Raw genomic sequence first — 18,596 nt, forward strand, 5'->3', positions numbered from 1 at the left:
TACTACAGGGGAGAAAACTCATACAGTGACATGATGTACCTACAGTGTGCTAAAAGTTAAATCTCAATACTTCAGATATGAGACTCACATAATCACTTGGCCCTTTAGCATTTAAACCAGTTGTATCCAGATCAAATATTCTTCCTGTTTTATACTAAAACTATTCAGATCTGGCCTCTCACACCTACCCTAAAATATCATTCTAAAAAATAAACAATCATATCATTGAAATTTTGAATCTATGTATGATAAATTCAAAACAATTTGAACAAATAAGCATTACTTTTGACAGAGTAATCTGAGGGATAAGAGGTTATTGTTTGTTAACTACAACATTTCAGAGTTGTATTTGACTAGCAAGTGTCATGATCTGAGGCTGTGTTGAAACTGAAGCAATTACATTGTAAAAAAGATATTTTAATAATCCAAAAGCACGTAAGAAGTTATTATGTATTTTTCATGTATTTCTTGAGGTGTTTACATTTTGATGGTTTGAACCATTGAAATCTAAATTCAAGGGACACAGATCAAAGCAGTTTATACATACATACATACATACATACATACATACATATACATACATACATATATATATGTGTGTGTATATATATATTGTGTGTGTATGTGTTAGCATCTTCTTTGCTTGACATTGGATGATACCTGTAAATCAGTGGTTCTCAGCCAGGGCCTATATGGCCCCTGAGAGTCCATTTAAGATTTTGCAGGGTCCACACAACAAAATAATAGTTTGGGGATCTGAATAGTATTTTAAGGACCCCTGAAAAATTTTGCTTCAGATGTATGTATTAGTATGTATTGCAAAAAACTAGATTTCTTTCTGACATTTTACATATTTCAACCTACTGAAGGAAATGTGTGAAAAACAAAATAGGAATTTTGAAAGAAGTTTTTATAAAACTAGTTTTTAAACATAGAATGGCTTTGGGGCCTCACCAGAATAAAATAGGAATCAAAGGGGTCCATAGTTAAAACATGGTTGAGGACCCCTGCTGTAAATGAATGTTACTGTCATACAACAAATATTTTTCATTTTCCAGTATTCTGTGAAAACATGCCTGGTCATGTAGAAATATTACCTTGCTCGGAAACAGATATGGGTCGATGACAGGATGAGCATCCAGCTGTAGAAGATTCACCTGAATAAATTTTGTCTAACACATGCAGGCATGGGAAAGTGTGCATTAAATGATGACGGTGATCAATAGGACAGTGAAGCAGCAGGTTTGTCATCATTTGTAACAACTCAACCAGTTCCAGTTCCTGCAAAAAAGTAGATTTGGCAAACAAGATAATTATTTTTTTTAGTTTCCAACTTCGCAGCAAGTAGCCTGAGTGACTTATATTTGAAAAGCTCCCTTGTTGGTTCGGTCCTGTCCTGTATTGATTAATGAGTTGATGTAGAAAGAAACTAGAGGAGGAAGCGGAGGTAGTGGAATAAAACTACATCTTATGGAATCAATAACAAAATCTTTTGATCCTTATGAGATATGTGTGGGGGGAAATAAAAAAGAAATGAGCCAAAAAGAACAAAATGAAAACTGGATAAATAAAAAAAATGAAAGCAAGATGGAAGTGTAAAAAAATTTAATCCCTAAATAGAAATATATTTCCCAAGTTATGTGAATTATTTACAGTAATAATTACCGAGATGAAAGAGGCGAGATGCTTTTATAGTGATTCTTTCATCAGAGTTTAACTTTCATCAAGCTAAAAGTTTTCCCTTGCTTTTTATGAGTTTCAAACTCTTGTATACCGTATTCTGGTTTGTTCCTTTATTTATTAATTATTTTCCACTTTTGTAGTTGTTGTTGTTTTTGTTCTTTACAATATTTTCTCCTAATTTAAAATTTAAAAGATGGAAAAAGAGAAAAAGATGTAAAAATAGTAACAACAACAATAATAAAAAGTGAAAGAAAGAAATTGTGTTGAGTTGGCAAGGTGTTTTCTTTTAAACAAGCACACTCGCTCACTCACTCGCACATACATACTTATCATACTTATGTATATTTATAATTAAATATGTTTGTCTATATACATATATGTGTGTGTGTGTGTATGTACATATGTATATATATATATATATATATATATATATATATATATATATACACATATGTGTATGTGTGTATGTATGCATTATATGTGTGTATGCATATATATATATGTATGTATGCATGTATACATATGTATGCATGTATACATATGTATGTATGCATGTATATATATGTATATATGTATGTGTGTATTTATGCATATATATATATATGCATAAATACAAACATACAAATAAAGATGCATACATATATATACACATACATACATAAATACACACAAACATATATATAGATATAGATAGATATATGTATGTATACACTCATGCCCACACAAGATATATGTATATAGTTATATCTATCTATCGCCCTTTCTCTGTATATATATTTGTCCATGTGTTACAGTATGATTATGCATACTTACTTACACACACACACACACATGCACACAAATTATTGATGTTCTAAGCAATGTGTTTTGGATAATCTAAATGCCTGATGGTATAATGGTAAATACTCTATTAATGTATTGCAAGTTTTAACCATGCCACATAGTGTGTAATTGAAGACATTGAAGAGAGTTAAACAAATTGCTTTATAAGATCTTCATGGGCAGAAAAGAAGAATTGTAGAGGGATCTGACAGGCATCATTGCTATTTGAGACAGCTTTTAAGAGAGCATGGACATGCCTATTATTTGATCTCAGAGTGAATATATATATATATAGATATGCTAAAGGCTAAAATTAAGGAATTCACTAAACCAGAAAATCTGATTTGCATAACAGTGTTTTGTTGATGCACTTTTTCATGTATCCATGCATACACACACAGAGGCATGCACACGTGTGAATGTAGATATATATATATATATTTACATGTATATATATATATTATATATATATACATACATATATATATATACATATATATACATACATATATATATATATACATATATATATAATATATATATATATATATACATATATATATATATATATATATATATACATATATACATATATATATATATACATATACATATATATATATATATATATATATATATATATATATATATATATATATATCATCATCATCATCATCATCATTTAGCGTCAGGTTTGAAAATCAGAAAAATCAGAGGGAATATCATTATTGATAGCTAATATAACACCGTAGCTGAGTAAAGAGGTTCTGTTAATCGTGAGCTAGCAAATGGGTTTGTATGAATCGGGAGACAATACTAATTGAAAAATGAAAAATCAGAGTGGCTATGAACCTGGAGACAAGTCTAAACGAAAAAAAAAAATGTTTGAGCTAGACAGGGTAATGAGGGAATACTGAAAGAATGAGTGACAATACAATGAGATGGAAATTGAAGAATAGAGAAAGAATAAGGGTAAGTGCAAGAAAGAAGGTAGTCGTAGCGAGGTTGGACGATTCACTTAACTTTTAGCCATTCGTGATCTGTGCGTATTCTTTAGATATTTTGAAGCGAGTGGGGTTAACGATAAATGCGATGGCTCTTTTATGTATGGCGATGATGGTTTTGGGGAGGGGGGGGCATAGAGGACCATGGCGATGATGGTTATGGGAAGGGGGGACATAGCGAGAGAGAGATACGGTTAGTTAGAGAGAGAGGTCAAGGGACACGTGACAATAAGCGGTGTGAGGGAATTTGACTGGGGACGGCATTGTCGATAAATAAACATTAGATAAATAGGTTTGAAAATCAGAAAAATCAGAGGGAATATCATTATTGATAGCTAATATAACACCGTAGCTGAGTAAAGAGGTTCTGTTAATCGTGAGCTAGCAAATGGGTTTGTATGAATCGGGAGACAATACTAATTGAAAAATTGAAAAATCAGAGTGGCTATACACACACATATATATATATATATATATATATATATAATTCAGTTGGAGTGGACTATATTCATATTTATTTAAGAATATATGATAGAAAAGATATTTAACAAAGTGTATGTGAGTGTGAGTATATATATATGATGTAAAATTTGCTTCAGGCATGTATTTGAACAATAAAAATGTATAAAAGTTCATCAAATATTATATAATATATATTATTGATGTATTGAACTTATCTCCCCTTTTGAAAGACCATAAATCAGTATCCTAGAGGTAATTAGCACCAACTCTAAATGAGAAGGGGAAATAATCTCAAAAAGGCAAAAAAGGCCTCCAAAACTAACTTACTAAAAGTAGATCTAAATGAGATGTAAGAGTTAAGGTGTTAAATCTTTTAATAACATTGCAAATCACAGATAATATGCTCATTCAGCTTGTTGAGACATTAGAGGAGAGAGGAAATTTGTTAAATTTAAAGTTCATCCTTTATTTATTTATTCATTTTTTGTGGAAGTGGTGTCAGGTGGAGGCTCCTCTTGAATTGGTTGGATGTCTTTGATTGAACAACTTATCTTGGTAATCGATTCTTGTTTGTATAGATTCTGTGCAATATTTACTACATTGTGATCTTGTTGCATCATTTTCTAAGTAACTCCAGTAATATCTCAGATGTTAAGCTTCATTTCATTTGAAGAAAAAGCCTGAAACTTAAATGGAAACAAAACACATTTTAGTCCAGTAGGTTACAAAATACTGCATTTGATGGCATATAAGACACTTTTTTTAATTAACAAAAAAAATTGTCAGGTATGGTTGTGTGGTCAGAAGCTTGCTTCCCAACCACATGGTTCTGGGTTCAATCCCACTGTGTGATACCTTGGACAAGTGTCTTTTACTTATAGCCTTGGGCCAACCAAAGCCTTGTGAGCAAATATGGTAGACAGGAACTAGAAGCCCATCACACACACATATATATATGTGTATATATCTATGTATGTGCATGTGTGTGTTTTTGTGTCTGTATTTGTCCCCTCATCACCACTTGATAACTGGTGTTGGTGTGTTTACATCCCTGTAACTTAACAGTTTGGCAAAAGAGACTCATAGAATAAGTACTAGGCTTTAAAAAAAATAAGTCCTGGTGTTGATTTGTTTGACTAAAAAACCCTTCAAGGCAGTGCTCCAGCATGGCTGCAGTCAAATGACTGAAACAAGTACAAGAATAAAATATCCTATATGCAAAGTCCGACATGCAAACCTGGAACTTTCATAAACTAAATTGCTTTAAAAATTACATACTTTAATGCACAAAAAACTTTTCCTGAAAAAGTGCTGCTGAAACTGGGGTGCAATTAATATGCCTGTGCATCTTTTGTGCTATCTGCATCATTTAACGATTTACTTTTCTATACTTGTATAAGTCAAATGGAATTTGTTGAGGTAGATTTTCTATGGCCAGACATGGTTTCCCCGGAAGAAGCTTTACTCACTGGTTTCTGGAATATTGTGACAGAAGAGCCCAAGAAGAACTTGTTCACATACCTTAAGTTCTTTGTCATGCAGCCCTACTGGAACTTTTAGTTTTTTTCTGCCACCCAGAGGGTAATCATTTTAACTTTTAACCTTTTAACATTCAGATTATTCTGTGAAATGTAATGTTTATTTACTCACATTGTTTTAAATTAATCATATATTATCTTAGAGTTTCAAGATTTCAATGATATGATTCTCTCTTTCTCTTTTACTTGTTTCAGTCATTTGACTGTGGCCATGCTGGAGCACTGCCTTTAGTCGAGCAAATCGACCCCAGGACTTATTCTTTGTAAGCCTAGTACTTATTCTATCGGTCTCTTTTGCCGAACTGCTAAGTTACGGGGATGCAAACACACTGGCATCAGTTGTCAAGCGATGTTGTGGAGACAAACACAGATACACAAACATACACACACACACACACATATATACACACATATATACGACGGGCTTCTTTCAGTTTCCATCTACCAAATCCACTCACAAGGTTTTGGTCGGCCCGAGGCTATAGTAGAAGACACTTGCCCAAGGTGCCACACAGTGGGACTGAACCCAGAACCATGTGGTTGGTAAGCAAGCTACCTACCACACAGCCACTCCTGCACCAATTGTTTATTTTTAGAATGACATTTTTGGATATGTGTGAGAGACCATATCTGACCAGTATGAACAGAATATTTGAGTCAGATACGGTCAGTCTAAATGCTAAAGTGTTGGCTCATTGATAACTTCAGGATCTCCACAGAATATGCAGTTCCAACCACCCCTTGGAATTCCAATGCAGGAATGTGGCACAACAGAAGGAAAACCTCTGGGCAGAATTACTACAGAGGAGCTTTCTGCTATTGCAATAGAAAGCACTGTAGTCTTTAGTGGGATCATCACTGCTACCATCATTGAAATTACAGATGGTAGGGAATGGGATTGCTTCCGAGACTGTGGTATTGGCTGCTGCTGTCATTGTTGCTGCTGTTGTTGTTGTAATAGTAACTGCTGATGTTGTTTGTGTGGTTGCTGGGAAGTTTGTTACTGTTGCAATGGCTGTGACTGCTTCCATTGACTGCTATAATCTTCTCAATGAGAACACAACCCAGCCAACCAATCAACCATTTAAGTATTGAAGTTGACTCTAAATGAATAAGGAAAACAATGCAATGAAATAATAAAGTATTTTGTTTCTAATTGTATAATATCGAGAAGACTATATAGTGGTAGAGAAATCTTTCTTTAATAAACCAATATAACATCGCAGACAGAGGGAAATGAATGGTGTAAAAATTAATGAATAATTTTGTTGCATCTTTTTATATCCTTTCCTGCGCCTTGAGCAAAGCAATTACAACAATGGTATTGAACATAGAATGTAATTAAATTTAAAATTCAATAAAATAGTTAATTTAAATTTTTTAAAAAGTATAATAACGAGGAAAAACAAATAAAACTTTATAGTTTTCTAGAATCTTCTTTGACTTTTTTTTGTTGTTTCTGCTGTTGTTGATGGTAATTTAACATTGCAATTGATTTAATGTGATTTTGTTATTTTAAGATTAGCTTTCCGATTACAATCTCACTGGAAGCCAACTATTCACACACTCTGTAATACATACAGGCTGGTACACTCTCAGCAATGAGCATTCTGGCAAAGACACTCCTGGTAAGATTAGCAGATTTGACCTTAACTAAACACAAGTCATTGGATTTTATGATGTAATAAATTTGAAATTATAAAATTTTTTATTTGATTTATTAGAGAGATTTAAAAATTAAAATAACATCTTTTTGTATAGGCTTAGTGATACAAACTGGAAAATAGAACTAAAAACGTGTGTGTATGTATATATGTATGTTATTAATTGGGAGAAGATATAGAGTGACTCAAGAGCTAAGAATTTCAAGCATTGCCAATTAATTATGAAAACAAAAAGTGATCTTTTTATTTCTACATTTCCCATTGTTATTTTTCCTAATGTTGAGAAGCTAAGATGCCCCGATGCACTCGAAGCATAGAGGTATGTTAGATGTATCTAGCAGTGTAGGTTATGTGTCAAGGGGGAAAGAAAGGGGTATGCAGTATTGATCTGGGCTGGTTATCAATAAGGCCTAATATTTTGGATGATGCTTTGCTGGGGGCAGTGAGTCAATTCCAGATTGGTCTTGATCTTGTATGTATAGTGTGGCAGTTATGCTTACATGGTAGTGAGAGGTGGGCACTGAATACAGATGATGTGCAAAAACATCCACCTGTAGAAAATCTGCCTCAACAAATTCCTTGTGGCTCATGTGTATGGAAAAGTAGCTGTTAAAATGATGATGATGATGGTGGTGGTGATGATGATGACAACATTATGCTGATGCTGATGATGATGAAGTTGATGATGATGAGGATAATGATGATGATAACAAAGATGATGATAATGACAACGACAACAACGAGCTGGCAGAATCGTTAGCATGCTGGGCGAAATGCTTAGCGGTATTTCGTCTGCCGTTACGTTCTAAGTTCAAATTCCGCCAAGGTTGACTTTGCCTTTCATCCTTTCAGGGTCGATAAATTAAGTACCAGTTATGCACTAGAGTCGATGTAATCGACATAATCTGTTTGTCTGTCCTTGTTTATCCCCTCTGTGTGTAGCCCCTTGTGGGCAGTAAAGAAATAAGAATCGTTAGCACACCGGGTGGAATGCTTAGTGGTATTTCGTCTGCTGTTACGTTCTGAGTTTGACTTTGCCTTTAATCCTCTCAGGGTCAATTAAATAAGTACTAGTTATGCATTGGGGATCGATGTAATCAACTTAATCCCTTTGTCTGTCCTTGTTTGTCCCCTCTATGTTTAGCCTCCTGTGGGCAATAAAGAAATAGATGATGAGGATGACAACAATGAAGTTGATGATGATGACAACGATGATGAAAGTGATGATGATGATGATGATGATGATGATGTCCTTCCTATTTTTTAAGTCAGCAGGGTGTAATTTATGTGAAATTTGATTTCAAATTTCGAGCAAGTCAAACAAAACAATCACATAAAACAGAGATTCTTAAACTGAGGCACATATACCCCTAACTGTAAGGAAGAGAAACAGTGGAGGTGCATGAGGTTTGAAAAACACTCACTAGAATTTTGAGGGTATTACTAATCAGACACAACCTATGAGTGCAAAAAATGTTCATATTCTCTTATTGTTGTGAACAAGGGCTTTTCAGCCATGTTTACAGCCAAAAACATATTTCATGCAACATTATCAATTCAGAATGATATATGGGTTTATCTCTCTGAAACTTTTAACATAAAATTAAAGATAATTGATTTCTTACAAAGGCACCAGGCCAAAAATATGTTAGGGAGGGTTCTGTTGATTATATTGACTCCTATATTTGCTAAGTACTTTATTTTATCAAAGGAGGCAATATTAACCATAGGATTTGAACTCTTTAACTTAAATTAAACTAATCTTATATTATAAAAGAGAAATTGAGCTCTGCTTGTCTGTCCATCACATGATAACAGGTGAAGGAAGGGAATAAGGGGAGGAATCAAAAGGAGAGATAACCCCTGTCACAATGTTTATTTAGAAGAAGGGGAGAAGAAAACGTTGTTGAGAGAGGGGGAGAGCATGAAGGATAGATAGATAGGTAGCGTTGCCATTATAGTAACTAACAAGTTTTGATTAAAAATGCAGGAATTTTAAGTGGAAGTCTGTCAACACAATGCAACACAAACTTTAAAATATAACTATATGTATGTGTGTGTATATATATATATAATACATATAGTTATCTTTTTGGTTGTGTGTGTATGTGTGTGTTTCTGTGTGAGTTTCAACATATAGACAATGCAACATAGACTAAAAAAAAAGACTTTTACTATAATGACAGGTTGTTATTGTTGCTGAGAGAGAAAAACAGTGAGAGAGAGAGAGAGAGAGAGAGAGAGAGAGAGAGAATTAAAATTTGTTTCAAGATAAAAAAACAGATTGTTGTTGAGTATATCAATGTGATCATTGTAGTAGCCTTCTGTTGAAGGATCTGTTTCACCACGACTAGGACATTACCCGACAGCATAGCGATGGATCAAGACTAGTAACAAATAATTCAAGTCCACAATCAGTTTTATGGTATCCAGTGATTTTCTCTCTTTTGTTCACACAGGATACTGTGACACCACTGGCCTTGATCAAGGGTATGCCAGAAGGAAAAGTTAGAGGAAGCCCTTTCACATAGAAGCCTCTTTTTTAACTTGTGACCCTTACTCATTTCTATTGTCGCTTTAGAAGTCAATGAAAACAACTGCAACATAAATTTCAAATTCTAATTATGAAGTTGATTCTAAATTAACACTAAGGTTACAATTCCAGCTGTTTATACAGTTAGCTTCCTTCTTCCAATAAATAATGGATGAGATTTGTCTTCTGTAGCAGATTCATTTTAGCAAAAGAAATTCAATCCTTATAAATCCACAAAAACAAAAACAAGTCAATAGGTAGTTTAGTGTCATAAAAAGTGAAAATAAAATGCACTGCAGATGACAATAACAAAATCTCATAATTTCATAAACACTGGCTCTTGTGGTATAATATCTTCTAGGGATAACATGAGCATTTCTAAAACATCAGTTGAGATACACCACTGCAACTTAGCATACCCAACAACAAAGACCAATAAAAAGACCCATATAAAGTCATTTGATATTTGATGGATGAGCTTCCAATGCAAGTTTAGGTCACATATATAATTGCGAAGCTGTCCATCATTCTTTAAATTTTTTTAGTCAAATGATAAGAAATTCCTTACTCAGACTATCAAAGAGCAATGGGTGTTTTCCAAGAAAAACTCAAATGACATTGTGATACAAGTGATGCTTTGGGGCAAAATAGGTTCAGAAATTGTAAAGAAGCTATTCTATTATTTATTCTCTTACTTTTTTCACTCATTTGATTGCAACCATGTTGGAACACCACCTTAAAGGGTTTTAATCAAAGAAATCGACCCCAGGACTTATTCTTTGTAAGCCTAGTACTTATTGTATCAGTATCTTTTGCCAAACCGCTAAGTTACAGGGACATAAACACACTAGCATCAGTTGTCAAGTGATGGCAGGGGGACACACATAGACAAACACACATAAATACATGTATGTATGTATGTATGTATGTATGTATGTATGTATGTATGTATGTATGTATGTATGTATGTATGTATGTATGTGTGTGTATATATATATATATATATATATATATGATGGCTGTCCACTCATGACTGAGGATGACCATTGCTGACCTTCAGGAACATTGTATGCTCTAAGACTAACTTATATTTTGCATTTGTGGCTCTGTTGGTGGCTAATGAGCCCTGCTCTTGACAAGCATACATGACTGCAAATATTGCAAACCAAGCTTTTCCCATTCACTACACACACAACAGGTTTCTTTCAGTTTCTGTCTACCAAATCCACTCACAAGGCTTTGGTCAGCCCAAGGCTATAGTAGAAGACACTTGCCCAAGGTGCTATGCAGTGGGCCTGAGCCTGGAACCATGTGGTTGGGAAGCAAGCTTCTTATCACACAGCCATACCTTACATACATTCTCTGCATCATTTTCATTTCTTTAAATAAATCACCAATTCCAGTTTCTAATGAGTTTTACTTTCACTTTTTTAGAATGGTAAACTGCATTTTAATTTAAAAACAAATTGTGGTGTAATTTGATGGAGCTTTGGTATTGTAGCAGAGATTCAAGAGCAAACCCCAACAGTTTCAAATGATCAGTCTATAACTCAATTAATCAGTGCAAGACTGTGGCACGATATGGCTTCCTTGAATGTTCTAAAATTTGACTTCTTGTCTCTTATAACAAGTGTTTCGTCTTTGACTGAGTGTTGAAGGCAGATGACTGACTCACGTGCCTCTAGTCTTGCCAGGCAGATGGCCAACAGAATGCTGACACCACAGATTGCCTCAGAGATTTGCACAGATGACTTTGTGTATTTTTGGACTGATCACATGATGTCACACAGATAGCTTTCTGTAATTTCAAAGTAGATTTCCTTTTCTCTCAGTCAATAATTATTAATGTTATTCATTGTAATTCACCAACACCAAATATATTTATGCCTGGCAATAAATATTACAGTTAAATGTTTGAAAGTTTGCTTCAATTTTTCACACAGAGTGTGTGATCATCATCATCCCCTACCACCATCGCAGCCACCACTGTTATCATCATTTTCATTACTATCAACATCATCATCATCTTTATCTCCACCACCACCACCATCACAACTACCACTACCATCGATACAACCAACAAAATATGTCTTTATTGACCAGCTCAACTCAAGCAAAGCAAACCCCTTGCGACAGTATTATTTCTAACAGATCAGACAACCATGTATATGTTCTGTCATTGGCTGCCTAAATGAAAGAATAAAAGAATGATCTCAAGTGGAACATCTTTAATCAAACGTAACCTTTATCAAGTTTGACATGAAGCTAATTAATAACAAAAATGAAAGCACATGTAGACAGTCGTCAGACTTGCTAGAAATAACAGCCAAAATCTCCTTCAGATCATGACCTCTTGTCTTTAAAAGGAACTGACACATTGCGTTATGCAGTCATAGTAAATAGATTGGATTTGAAATATAGAGCAGAAGTGGGTACTCTGAGCTAAACAACAAACAAAACGGAGTCAAATCTTTTGTAAATCTTGACGTGAATCTTTGTGACATAGTAAAAAAAATTTTTCAGTTTTGCATTCATCTTATTATTCCCAGTGTTAATCTTAAATCTTAATTAAACTGTTTAGTGATAATCAAGATTAAAAAAAAAAATCAATATCTGAATACAAACATAGATCACACATGAATGAAATATTTTATTTTATCAATTGTGTGGTAAGAAGCTTGCTTCCCAACCACATGGTTCCAGGTTCAGTACCACTGCATGGCACTGTATATATATCTATGTGTGTGTGTGTCTTTGTGCCTGTTTGTCCCTCCCACCATCACTGATTGACAACTGGTGTTGGTGTGTTTACATCTCCATAACTTAGTGGCTTAGCAAAAGATCCCGACAGAATAAGTACTAGGCTTAAAAAATAAGCCCTGGGGTCAATTTGTTCACCTAAAACCCTTCAAGATGGTGCTCCAGCATGGCCAATCAAATTATAAAACAAGTAAAAGAATAAAAGTATATATATATATATATATATACATATATAGGGTAGCGAATATTCGTTATAAATATCACTACCAATGGTCTAACTTCTAAAATTGCTATTAAATCGTGGTTTTGGCGGTGTTGGCTGCTATTTCTATCATGTAAAAATTACCTGTTAAAAGGTAGTTTTCTCTTGTGTTTAAATGTACACATTTTTAAAAATATATATATATATATATATTTTATAATTAATCAATAATTATAATTGAGGGTACACATTGCTGTAAATAAGAGTAAAAAAATACTTTAATAAACCACCATTCTACTGAAAGCATAACAGGCCTGCAAAAATTGAGGGAGAAGCAAAGAAATTAACTTACCATCACAGCTGATAGTCGCAAATGAGGTAAGAGATATTCCTGTATTATATGATTTCAAACCTTGGGCTTTTTACTTTTAATTATAGAATTTATCGATTTGCCCTTTTATTGACTTTAATGCTTGCTGGCCACTTATATTATTATTATTATTATTATTATTTATCAATGATAATGATAGTAATATCTATATTTTATATACACACACACACACACACACACATATACAGGGTGTCCTGAAATTAAAGCAACTGAAGTTTTGGGCTTTTATATAACCATCAATAAATGCAATAAGATATGAAAATTATACATCATTATAAAAGCTTAGTGTGCCATCTTTTTGTTTCAGACTAAATAAATTCAGATTTATAAATTAGAAAATGACTGTAGACCAAAATGCAATTATAACCTTCCACAAAAGAGGCAAAAGTAAAACAGCTATGGCAAAAAAATCTTTAAATTAACAGAACAACAGTCTGGAAAATTGTAAAGAAATTTCAAGAGACTGGTTCCACTGCTGATCGACCTGAATGTGGACAAAAAGGAAGCATGTGAACCCCAGCTTATTAAAAGTACCAGAGAAAAGATATGGCAAAATCCACATCATTCCGCCAGAAAACTGGCTGCTACAGCAAAAATAAGCCGAACATCGATGTATTGAGTGCTGAAAGAGTATCTCAGGACCCACCCCTACAAGATGATCCATCATCATGAGCTCTTGCAAGAAGGCCATGAAACTGGAAAGAATTCATATTATCCTGCATCTGATTACTGAAGGCATGCTGTCTAGCCTGCTGTTCACTGATGGAAAGAAATTTGACATCAAACAGACAGTAAACCACCAGAATGACCAACTATGGAGTGTATCAAAATTCCCAGTCAGTTATGGTTTTGGTGGCTGTGACAGCCACTGGAAGGTTGCACCACGTTTTTGTGCCCTCAGGTATTAAAGTGAACACCCAGCAATACATTAGTGACATTCTGGAAGCTGAACCACTTCCATGGGTGACTGAGTACTTTCAAGGCGAAACCTTGGAGCCTCTAACAGGACTCAGCACCACCACACAGCTCCAAACAGACACAGCACTGGATTCAGAAAAACATTCCATCATTCATAGGCAAGGATGTATGACCCTCAAGAAGCCCTGATCTTGACCCGTTGGACTTTTCTGTTTGGTTCATTTTGGAGATGACGATCTCAAACCCTCCTCATGCTTTGCTCGATGCTCTGAAGGTAAAACTGTGCCAGGAATGGGCTTTGATTCCACAAGTACAGCTGCATGCCACATGTGAAGCATTCACACCAAGACTTCAGGCTGAATCTGATTTTGCTATTCATTTGTTCCAGAAAAATTTTAGAAAAATGCTCTCTAAAAATGTTACTAACCTTAAACCCTAATTGTAACCCTAAACCTTAATTGTAACCCTAAATCCTCTAACTTTCGTTTTTGAATTTTTGCTACAAAAAATGTATTGTTTACATTGATTGAACCACAGTAGTATAATGTAGCTTTTTTTTTGTAATTTAATGTACTGGGTTTTTTCTTAAATTTTTGCAAAAATAAAATATTCATCAAGAATTTTTCCTTTTTATTTTCTCAGTTTCAACATTTCAAATGACTATATTCATTTAAATTTATTAAACTTCTGATTGGGTAAAAATGATCTAACTTTAAACTTTTGTAACATTTTTCTAAATTTTTTCTAGAACAAGTGAATAACAAAATCAGATTCAATTCAGTGCGCTAAATTTGAAAATTTTCTCTTAATTTTAAAATTTCAAAACCTGTGACAGCAACAGAAAAGACCTGAAAGAGGTAGACACACAGGCAGTTATAAGACATGGCACGCACATATGCAGACACATACACTGTCATATAGTAGACGTGTGTGTGCATTTCATTGTGCTGAACAGCTACATATTCTTCATAGCCACCCTTTCCCTTCCTCAATTACTTGGGAGTGTGTGTACATACATGTACCTTTGTATGTATGCATACATGCAGTGTCCATCATAATATATTTTCATCTATCATCAAACCCTGCCCAATGTTTTGAAATTTCCAAATTTAGACTCTTTAACTTAACTTCTACTTTACCCCTCTCGTTCAAGTTTAGTGCAACTCAGCCCATACCTCACACCATTATACAACAGTGAAAATAACCAACTGATTGTCAAGAGTTTTATAAGTTACTAGCTGAAATACTTGGCGTCACCCAAGTTAAAGACTTAGGGAATAAATGGTAACATTGCAAAGCATTTTATTAATTTATTTAACTTATAATAAATCTTCTGGGGGAAAAAAAAAAAACGTTCAACACAGTTTAAGACAATTTTTAAAAAATCATTTTCTAAGAATACTTTTTCAGATTTCATTGTTTTAAACATATATGATTTTGATGATTCTGCAAAACATTGTAACACAAATTTAAATATTTTCAATCCCCCAATTTCATTCTAAGTGCTACCACCAAACCCTGACCTTAAATCCAAAATATAAGGGCCTTATCTCAAAATTCTAATCCCCAACTTGTCTCTAATCCTAAACCCTACTCTGAAATCCTGATGCCAATCCCTGACCCTAAGATTATTTTTTGTGTAGATCAGTGATCTGATGCTTTCAAAGAATGAACTTTTGGAGAAAAAAATATTGAAAATGAAAAATATCCCCAGGTATATATTTTGAAATGAATGAGACAAAAATGATAAACACTTGCAATTTGGAAAAAAAACAATGTTTAAAATATAAAAAAATATGAAGGTATTTTCAGAAAAAGATATGGAAGTTACGTAGGACATTTATCCAATACTTTGTAAAGAAATATTAAAGCACTGGACATACCTAAGCTGTACAATTACAGCAACATGGTTCCTGCAAAGAATTACTGAGGATCTTTTTTCTTTTTCAGTACAAGTCTTTGATGTGACACTCCAGGTGTTTTCAGTCTGAAGTTGAGAAATTCATTAGTAGCTTTCAGTTTCAGTACACAATTTCAAAGACTGCAGATGTTGACTCATCATATCTTAGTCTGGTCACAGATATTTCAAGTAGTAAATATATATGTACATATATGTGTGTTGTTAATACACAGAGACAAACAGACAGAGAAAGAGAGAAGGAAAGGTGGTAAAAATAGTAGAAATATATAACACACACACACACACACACATGCATACATATATAACAAAAGTAAATTATAAATTATGTTTCTTTCAATTGAAAAAGATGAATATATATATATAGGACTACAGGAGAGAAGTGCTCAAATGATATTGAACCAGAGACACCAGGTTAACAAACTTTATATATTCACGCTTCTACACTTCATTACATATAAATGATACCATTGCTTTCAAATGTTAAAAAGACAAACACCAGGTAAAAATCATATATAAAAAAATATAAAATACACAGGACCTGCCCAGAAAACATATAAAAATCGCTTAAAAATTATCTAAAAAAGATTATTACAGTAAGTAAATCAACTAAAAATTTAAAGAGAAAAGTATACAAAAATAAAATTATACCCAACTATGAAAATTATATATAAAATTTAAAAGTCAATATAGCCGTCGTCCATAATAATTGCAGGAGCGTGATATGGATCCAATCGGGTTACAAATCCACATCTTTGTGAATCATTTAAAAAATTCCTGTGTATTTTATATTTTTTTTTATATGATTTTTATCTGGTGTTTGTCTTTTTGATATTTGAAAGCCATGGTACCATTTATATGTAATGAAGTGTAGAAGCGTGGCTATATAAAGTTCATTAAACTGAATTCAATGTTTGCTCTTAAATTATATTATTGATATATATATATATATAATGATCATAATTCTAGGATGAGATTTATAAATATTTAATACATTGCTACATGCGTTTCCACAAATCACATGATTTTAACATCAGCATCAGGATCCTTGGGATGAGTGCAGTATAATCTGTATTATCCATGGGCATCCAGTCGATCATCATTGATTCATTTCATCAGGCAACACTACATTATTGGATTAATCACAGTGGGATGTTTATCCCCTCTTGCCAGTATAAAGGCCAATCTACCTATGGCCAGTATGGCTAGATTGACCTTCATATTGGCAAGAAGGGATAAACATCCTTCTGTGATTAATCCAATAATGCAGTGTCACCTGATGAAATGAATCAATGATGATGATTGATCGGATGCCCACATATAATACAGACTATACTGTACTAATCCCAAGGATACTAACTCTGATGTTAAAAACATGTGATTTGTGGAAACACGTGTAGTGATGTATTAGATATTTATAAATTCCATCCTAGAATTATTGTTATTATTATATTTATCCTACATTATATTGGAATAACCATGATGCAACCCCCAAAAACTGACTTACTAGTCAGTATCATTAGATGGTGACTGGCATAATGAAATAGGAGCTTTATTTGCATACTCCTAACATTACTGTAAACAAATTTAAAAGAATGAATAGCCCTCGCGTAAACCACTGGTTCGTTTTGTTCTCTTACTTTATTATCATCTTATAATCATCTCATAATAATGACCTTTATGACTCATATTACTACCTCAGTTAATCTAAATGTATATATTTGTCACTACCTGTCATAAATAGCCTTTTTCTATTTGCAATATGCATTTTCGTTGATTTTTCATATTTTACTCTTACATTTCCACGTGTATTTTATAGTTTCTTTTTGTAACATATTTCTACTGTATGTATATATATATCATCATCATTGTCATTTAATATCTGTTATCCATGCTGGCATGGGTTGGATAGTTTAACCAGAGCTGACAAGCTGGAGAGCTGCACCAGGCACCAGTCTGATTTGGCATGGTTTCTACAGCTGGATGCCCTTTCTAATGTCAACCCCTTTACAGAGTGTGCTAGATGTTTTTATGAGGCACTGCATAAACGTTTTTACATGGCATCACCACAAATGCTTTACAGCACCAGCAGGATCGGCCTTAACATTTCTGCTGCAGGGTATAGGTCTTCTTGAGTATGGCCAGATGCTACATATCTTGATCCTTTGTCATCTCACCTGAAAGGTTCAGCTTCAGTACTTCATCCCATGTCTTTCTGGGTCTCCTACTTCCATGTGCTCTGTCAAACACATCATATATATATATATATATATATATATATATAAACATACATAAACATTGTTTTGCCAACCTATATGATACTATTTTGCCATACTACATATATATTTATATTTCATTTGTAGGTTTCCTACTTTTCAGCACCACTTCATCTCTTAACTGTGTTATTTTTTACTCTTATTAACTATTTACAATAAATCCAATACTTCCTTATAAACAATATTATGTGTTTTGCCAGAAGGAGCATAAACAAAAAGATGGTATATTATTGTTAGCTAAATTTAAGGGCAATTTGAAAGCATAGTGAGCTGTTCATCAATACCTGAAGAAGCAACAACCAAAGCTGTTGTTAACTTTGGCAATTAACAGCTTAGTGACAAATCTATTGCCAGTTCCTGAGAGAAGATCCAGAAAAAAAGTCCACCTGCAGGGCAGGACTGCAAGTGAAAGTGAAGAAAAGATC

Source organism: Octopus sinensis, linkage group LG2, assembly GCF_006345805.1.
Source record: "Octopus sinensis linkage group LG2, ASM634580v1, whole genome shotgun sequence".
NCBI classification, from domain to species: Eukaryota; Metazoa; Mollusca; class Cephalopoda; order Octopoda; family Octopodidae; genus Octopus; species Octopus sinensis.